The following is a 9,001-nucleotide window of genomic DNA, read 5'->3' as shown; positions in this document are numbered from 1 at the left end:
ATGATGAAATCTCCTGCTGTCCTTCTCTTTCCTACCTGTCTAGGACATGAGTCATCCCTTTGCCCAGCATTTCCATGCTATCTAGGCTACCTGCCCCTAAGTCACTTAGTAGCCATGTGGGTTATCAGATTGACTATCATGGTATCATGGTGCTGTGTGCAAGTAAGCCTTATTTTACTTGATAATGCCACATTCACATAACTTTTATTACTGTGTATTGTAATAAGTATTCTACTTTATTATTAGTTATTGCTGTTAACTTACTGTGTCTAATTTATAAATTAAACTTTGTCATAGGTATGTGTTTATAGGAAAAAACATAATATATATAAGATTCAATACTACCTATAGTTTCAAGCATCCACTGGGGGGCCTGGAACATCTCTGCTGTTAATAAATTGGGGGGATTCTGTAATTGCTCAAGAAAATATTTGCTGAATAAATTGATTTTGGTAGAAAAGATGATAAGGATAATTAAAATTAGAAAATTAAGATAACTTCAGATATGGATTTATGTTACTCTTTGATTAGATTATTTAGTTATTTTCCTAGGAGAATAAAAAATAAACAAACAACAAAGAAACAAAGAGTATGTATTATATGTGCCTTGGTCATCTGTTCAAAGTCCTGAAATTTCTTTTCAATTAGTATGTAACAATAATTCTAGTTGCCATTTATTAAATATATACCATATGTCAGATGCTGTTCTGCAAGATGTATGTTGTCTTTCCTAATCCTCACAAAACTCACATGATGTATATATTCCTGAACCCATTTTGTTAAAGCGATTAAGTAACTTCATATTCCACAGTTACTGGGTAATAAAGCCTTGTTTTGAAATCAGGTCTACCTACAGTGACCATGTCCTTTGAACTTTATATCCTAGTATTTCAAGGATGTCAAAGTTTTCTTATTTGGAGAATGCCATATAAAGTTCATATTAAGCACTGTCTAATATAAATATAATGTGGACTATGTTTGCAACTTTAAATTTTAAAGAAGACATTTAAAAAGTAAAAAAAAGTAAAATTAAAGTTAATAGTACATTTCATTTAATCCATAAATAGGTATTTTTCATTTTGGTATGTAATCAACATAACAATTATTAGTAAAATATCTACATTCTTATCTATGGCCATGCCACGCTGAACATGTCTGATCCTGTCTGATCTCGGAAGCTAAGCAGGATCGGGTCTGGTTAGTATTTGGATGGGAGACCAACTAGGAAGACCAGGTGCTGTAGGCATAAAAAAATTAAAAAATAAGAGATTGTAAATTGACAAGGTCCTTGCAATCTGTGAAGTCAACCAAGGGTTGCCTCACCTAAAAAAAGAAAAAAAATTTATATTCTTTTTTTTCCATACTGTTTTCGAAATTACACTGCTTGGTTCTACAGATGATTACTATTCTGCAGCACCAGGAACTTTGCAACAGGCTGTAATGTGTAAGCAATGGGAAATATAAATGGACTCCACTTTGGGGGTATTTAACATCCAAAGGGATTCTGGGCACATTCTGGAAATCCTATGTAATCTGACTTCAGGCTCAGCAGGCTCACCTCAATTTACACTCTAACCACAAAGTACCTGATCTAAAAGGGAGTATCAGATGGTTGAATCTGGAGATCGAATTTGAGTGAAGACCAGGTTTAAATGATTCTTTGTTCTATTTTTTTCTACATAAATGTAAATGAGCTTTTCATAGAAATCATGGTAAATGCACCATTTTAGAGTTTACAGAGAATATTTATTTAAAATACTTAAGTAACCTGGTCTGCAGGGTTGGCCTTCCCTTGCAAAATAAACAGCCACCCATTTGATAACCATTAGTGCATACAGGGGCTTAAAGAGCAAGGACTCACATAAAGCAGGTTGAAATATGAAATACACCCTTTTATTTATGAAGTCAGAATGTTGTAGTGGTTGGGAATCCATAATTAGGATGGTCTTGTTGTCCTTTTCTTTTTATTGCTGAAAATGCATCAATATGATGCTTTTAAATTGTTGCTTATTATTTTTTCCCTTTGGAGAAGTCAATTCTAAGAAGATAAGAGACAAGAGGGTTTTATTTGGTTTCATATGCAGTGGTAAAAGCTACTGATGTTTCCCATTGGCTAAGTCTATATCTAAATAAACAGAATGTAATAAAATGCTGAGAGATTTGATCCTCTAATTCTAGAGGATCGATCGGTCTTCTCCTTATACATAACATTGCTTTTAGGTATTATTTCACACTCAGTTATCTTCTTTGAATAATCATCTCAGCTTCTGTTATTTCTGGAGAGTGTGAAGGAGGTAGAGAAATCCTATGGGAAGAGGATGGACTTCAGAGTTTGGCAGGTTTCTCCTTTTTAGAGTTGAATAATATTCCATTGTTTGGATGTACACAGTTTATTTATCCATTCACCTACTGAAGGACATGCTGGTTGCTTCCAAGTTTTGGTAATTACCAATAAAGCTGCTATTAACATCTATATGCAGGTTTTTGTGTGAACATAAGTTTTCAAGTCCCTTGGTTAATACCAAGGAGCACAGTTGCTGGATCATATGGTAAGACGATGCTTAGTTTTATAAGAAATTGCCAAACTGTCTTTCAAAGTGACAGTATCATTTTGATTTCCCACCAGCAGTGAATGAGAGCTTCTGTTGGTCTACATTCTCACCAGCATTTGGTGTTGTCAGTGTTCTGGATTTTGGCCATTCTAATAGGTGGTAGTGTTATCTCATTATTGTTTTAATTTGCATTTCTCTGATGACATGATGTGGAATATCTTTTCATATGCTTATTTGCCATGTGTATATCTTTTTTGGTGAGGTGTCTGTTAAGGTGTTTGGCCCATTTTTTAATTGCGTTCTACTTTCTTTTTGAAATACATTGTACTTGTCTAATTTATTTGGGTATTAAAAGATTGAATTACTAAATATGTGCAATGAGTTATTTGCTTGCCTCACTTCTACTTCCTTAGGAAGTGAAGTTCCAAATATATGTAGCCAGAACTTTAGGTGCCAGTTTCATGTTCTTCTCAACAGAATTCAATTTTAAAAATAATGATAATAATGTTAAGCTAAAACCCTTGTGTTTCATTTTAACTCTAATAAAATGTTCGCCATCCAAATTTTAAAATGTATCCTTATTCTAATCATTATGTTGGCATGTTATTAATTAACTTAACATTTCTTCCTATTGCTTGCTTATAGCGTATTGATCACTACAGAGAAGCAATTCTTGAAATTTGTTTTCATCATTTTCTACACATGACCCAAAATTGTCATTCATATTGAGTGACAAATATGTTCTAGTTAATGGCCTTCTTATGACATTAGCAAATATTAGGACCAAAGTGATCTTACTGGATATTGAATATGCTTAATGGAATTTCCAGTTTCTCCACCCAGATAGATAATGTTGTTCATGACATGTTTCACCTCAACAGTGTTCCTGAAGCATTCATCATCTGGGCACAATATCAATCAGAAAAGAAAAGAAGCAGAGGAACCAGTCTTGCATAAGTGCAAGAACCACGGATATCATATTCTAAATACACACTTACTGAAATAATGGTCATTTAGGTAGCAACTTGTCACCATAAAGACTCTTTAAAAATGGTATTTTGACATTACAGTTTCAAGCAAAATCACACTGATCTCTTGACACCGTAATCAGAGGATATCATATAGAATGAATTATTGTTATTGATGTAATTTTTTTTCTTGGTGTTGTTTAGGTCAACACCAGGAGTGTCCCTTTCCATACTCACACCAACAGGAAACAATGAAGAGGTATCATTATCTACAGTTCTTCAGGCTGTTGTGTTAATGTTCTCTTTCCATTGTTTTGAGCCCTTTATTTAAAAGTTTAGCATTTAATTTAACTAAAGATGTTCTTCTGTATTTTAATTTTATTTTAAATTTCAATTTGAATATGAGAAAATCATGAGTCTCAGAAAGGTTCAAATGTTAGTGAAAATATTGGTATGGAATGAATGGGCCTTCCAAAAAATGACTTTCTTGAACCAACTTTCAACTACTATTATCCACACTCAAATCTTCATTTCATATTTTGACAAGTACTATAAATCTTTATCTCACTAAATTGTATGTATATACTATTTGTGTACTTTCAAATTGCTGTTTGTTAAGGTAAACTTATTTTCATTGGTTAGTTGATGTATTTTTATCTGTGATGAACTTATGCATATTTCTGGGTTGAAATAAAATACATGATTTTTCCCATAAAAATAACAAAAAATATATTGTCTTCATTTCAGGTATTTGACCTTAGAATCAAGGTCTTTAGGAAGAGACAAAAGTTAGAGAATAGAAGATAAGTAAACCAAACTGAAGGAGAGTGTAGGAGGAGTATGTTTGAAATACCAGCCTATTTCCTACAGGTACACCCATATTTCCTTTACAGCCTCAGCATAATTCATTCTACCGGCTCTCAAAAAAAAAATTGAGTTATAGCAAACCCAGTTTTTAATGTTTATGAAGTGCCTGCCTTCTGGAAGCATATTATTGAAGTACCTGGCAAATATAACCATCTGATGTTAAACATAGCATAGAGGTGATGAAGATTAAATTTGTGCAGAAGCTGACAATTTTGTCGATAGGTTCCTGGGTCTCGCACCCTTGCTGTAGGTCTAAAATTGAAGCTGTCGTAGGTGATATTATTACTGAGTTGTTCTGAAAGGCGTCACTTGCTCCATATAATTGAAACAGAGTGTATTCTTACAAACATTAGCATGTCGTAAATCATATGGGTTTTGGAAAACTACTGGCTTTCAACAGGGTTTTATTTAATGAAAATTAACACAATAAAATGTCTTCATTGCAGTAACCATGCTGCAATGGAATCCATTCAAAACACATGGCTTTCATTTTTTTCTTTAGTGACTAAAACATCTTGCCAAAATAAGATAGGCAAAAAAGAAAAAAAGTTTGATTATTTAACATTCTATGGTTTGTAATGGATGGAGCATTAGAGAACACCAGTGATGAATAACGGAATTGATCTCATGTCACCAACTTAAGACTTTATTTTTGGTAGCATATTATAGTGACATGTGGTAAAGGTAGCCAAAGTGTTACAGCAAAAATGAGGGGTGGGGAAAAATCCAATTTTGTTCCATAAGAATTGTGAATTGAGAACAGTCTTTTAAAATGTTAGTTCAGCTGAGATTTCTGATGAGTAGGAAGGTGTGAGTAATTTGCTTTGGAAAGTAGTCAATTGAAATTGCTGGCTATTTGAGAGCTAACCAGAGCAGGTAATATGTAGCATACTTTTAAAGGGAATCACTTAAAACTAAGGGTTCCTTCTAGAATGATATCTTTGCTCAACCAACCTCCCAACAGAGAATTACCACTTGTGTACATTTATATTAAGCAGGTTTAGGCTGAAAGCATGTTAAAGGAGGCATTTGCAAGATCTTTAGAAAATTAATTTATACTGAACTTGGCATGACAACAAGAGAGGGAATATTCTCACAGATTTTTTGGCATGCTCACACATTAGACATGACGTTTGTGGAAATGTAATTAAATGCATAAAATATACTTTATAATAGTACAGTTGGCAGGAAAGAGGAAAACCTTTATAAAAAAGGAGAAAGTATTAAGGTAATGGTGGCTATCCAATGTGAGCATCTTGAGCATTGCTATTTATTGTTATTGATATAATTGTTTCTTTTATAGCATGAGCAAAGTGAGAGACATTTTTTAAACCTAAAAATGTATATATTATTTAGCCTGCACATTACTATAAACATAATTTTAAATATTAGATCAACAAAAATGCTCTTATCTTTACATATTACAGATAATATGTGATAAGTAGACATGAGGGTAGGCACTAGTTCGATGGGATTCACTTATCCAACTCCTCTAGATGGGATTCACTTATCCAACTCTTCTAGATGGGATTCACTTATCCAACTCCTCTAGTTACAGTTGTCTTCTAGAATCTTAGGTGGGTGTTGCCAACCTGTCCAAAACAGTGCAGAGTGAATAAACATCTGATACTTCCAACCCCAATGGCACTTTTAGATCTATGAAAATGGAAATCCAGATGGGGAAATCTTCATCAATCTAGAGCTGCCTACTCCATGAATCTAGAGAAGAAGAAAGACTCTATTTGCTTTGAAAAAAAGTTCAGTATGCCTAAGGAGGATAGTTTAATTGTACTTGAGTGAAGAATAGAATATGTCTCTTTGAGGTGGGACTATCACAAGAAACTATTAAGTATGCCTATGCCTATATCTACTCCAAATTTATAATTTGGTTTACTTTTGAGTTCCTGTAACTGTGTGCACCAAATGCTCAGGACAGAGTGTTTGACTGAGAGTTTTGATCTTAGTTTTGAAAATCTGTTACTCGTTTTCTTGTTTAGGACATTTTAGCATTACACCTGTCAATGAAAAGAGCCACTAAAGATTCAAGGAGTTGGATAGTTGGAGAAATATCTCATAGCCTGTGTCTATCCCACAACTTTCAGTCTCAGCTCCGAGGGCAAAAGTGACTGTAAAATTTGTAGCCTAGTAACCAGATCTATTTATGCTTGTGGCCAAACTATGGCTTCATTCTCTAATAATTAGGTTACAGATTTGTTTCTAAAAATTTTTTTAGGGAGAGAGTATAAAAATATTCTTTTTACTGTAGTTCACGTGTATCATTTTGATATTGCATAGTAAATAAATTAAAAACTTAGTGGCTTAAGTATTAAGCATTTTTTTTTAGTTCAAGAGTCTGCATGTCAGCTAGCTGATTCTTCTAGTCTAAGCTCAGCTGTGTCTGAGGACAGCTGCAGTGTTGGTTGGTCTAGACTGTCCTCAGCCAGGATTGGCTCATCTCTGCTGCCTGTTACACCTCACTATCCAACAGTTTAGATGGAAAAATAATTTTTATAGGCTTCTGGATCAACAATCAGGCAACTTCTATCAAAATTAAACATGTCTAAACACTTAAACTATGCAACACCATTATTAGAATTTCATCATATAGAAACAGGACATGAAAGGACCTTTAACCAAGAGGGCAAAATTAAGGATTTTCTGGCATCAAAAAATTTGAATTTACCATTCACACACTTTCTATTTAAAAAAAAGAAAACTACTAAAGCATATGCTCAGGAAAGAAGAAACTGAAAATAAAAGAGACGAAAATAGAAGAATGGTGGTTAAAGACATTTATTAAGTGAATCACAATTACTGACGTTTGGAAAACATGGTAAAATACTGACAAATTTGCTGATTATTATGCCAAAGTGGACCTAAAATACTAGAAGCTCAACTGTTGCTGGAGAGCTCAGAGCTCCAGTAACCAGGTTCTTGTCTTATGCCATGAGAAAAAATTCAAGGCGAAGACGAACAGCAAGCAGGAAAGCACAATGTTTGTTAAAGCAGAAGTACACACTTAAGAGGGGAGTGTGGACAAACTCAGAGAGAGAGAGAGTCATGTGAGGATGTCTGGATTATGAACTTTTGTTCTTGGAGGCAGAGCCTGGAAATGTGGTACTGACATAAACTTGTTGTCTCCTCCAGTAGGTGGGGAGCTTGGTTTCCTGCTCTTTTCCTTATATTATGTTTCTGGAACTGTCATGGTGTCAGGTGCATGGTGTCATAGTGATGGGAGCTGCAGTATTTGCAAAGCAGATGAGATTATAATAACATTATAATTAGCTAAAGGCCATGCCTTAGCTAAAGATGGCGTCTAAGCTGGAAAAGACTGGTTTGGGTTTATTTCCCCTTGCTGGAGCTAAAATAGGGAGATGTCTAAAGAAAGGAAAAAATTTCCGGTGCCACATCCTTGACGGGGAGGAGGCACCCCTGAGCTATCTATTCTGCCTCACAAGTCCTCAAAAAATTTTCTGCTGCTGAATGAGTCCCAACATAAAAAAAAAATTATTTTTTTAAAAGAAGATATGATATCCAGGAAAGATAAGATGCAACCAGAATAGCTGGAAGATATGTTTGCTTTGATAGTAAGAAGAGATCTTAGGATAACAGCTTGATATATACTCACATGTACAACATATTCACAAAACCACGTAAGACACAAGGGTGACATGAGTTAAAGAATGATAAAATTCTTATAATATTGTGAAGGCAAAGATTTTTATTATTTGGAAATTTTGTTCAGGAAAAAAATCCTGGTAATAATTAAAGTGGGTTAAGGGCAACTGATGTCAGTGGAAAATGCAGATGAAGGACCTCAAAAAAATTCCACCCTTCTATAAAATTAGGAAGAAATTGGCATAATTGTCAGTATCTGTTTTTTTTAGAACTGTAAATTAACCAAAGGCCTGCAGCAATCTAGTGAACATTAAAGAAAAACAACTGAATCTTGGTAAGAATAGAGTTTTGTGGTATCTAACTTACTCTAGTCCCATTTCCCATTCTCCAACTCAGAGTAGCCTCGAAAAACAAACTCACATTCCCAGTACTGATGGGAGCAGAATATAACTGTAGCTCTTTCAAATTCTCATTCCCAAATAATTGCCATTATTTGACCTAATGGTTCTCTGAAAGACCCCACTTCAAAAGACTGTCTTTAAGCTGATTCAGTGTTCAACTCTTGCTAAAATCCTCTCTTTGGGGGGCATTTGTCAAAAACATTTATAGGCAAATGTTTTAATGTCATGGCTGCCTGAGGCAATAATACCATTTGGGGCAAACCAGACACTAATGAAAAAGCTTAAAAGGAAAAGCTGTGGAATGACATGTCCCGGAGGGACTTTGAAAAGCTTTGACATATTTCTGGGAATCTAGAAGACCAGGCACATGTGTAAGGCTGTGTGCATGCTCAGGAAGGAAATTAAAGAAGACTTAAAGAAGTGGAAAGACTTAATGCTGTTAAAATGGTAATGCCCCCCCACCCCAAATAGAAATATAGATTCAATGGAATCCTTACACAGTTTCCACTGCCTTGTTTGAGTAAATAGATAGCTGATACTAAATTACTTATGGAAATACAAGGGATACAGAATAGCCAAAATTAAAGTCCTCCAA

The 9,001-nt window shown here is 34.5% G+C and overlaps 1 pseudogene; it reads left to right on the top strand.

Annotated features, from left to right (window-relative positions):
- The first annotated feature begins 1,127 nt into the window (after nt 1-1,127).
- LOC111746804 lies at nt 1,128-1,246 on the top strand (annotated as a pseudogene).
- The last annotated feature ends 7,755 nt before the right edge of the window (nt 1,247-9,001 follow it).

The sequence above is a fragment of the Pteropus vampyrus genome, unplaced genomic scaffold, assembly GCF_000151845.1.
Source record: "Pteropus vampyrus isolate Shadow unplaced genomic scaffold, Pvam_2.0 Scaffold7, whole genome shotgun sequence".
Taxonomy (NCBI): Eukaryota; Metazoa; Chordata; class Mammalia; order Chiroptera; family Pteropodidae; genus Pteropus; species Pteropus vampyrus.
This window is presented reverse-complemented; position numbering and strand designations above follow the sequence as displayed.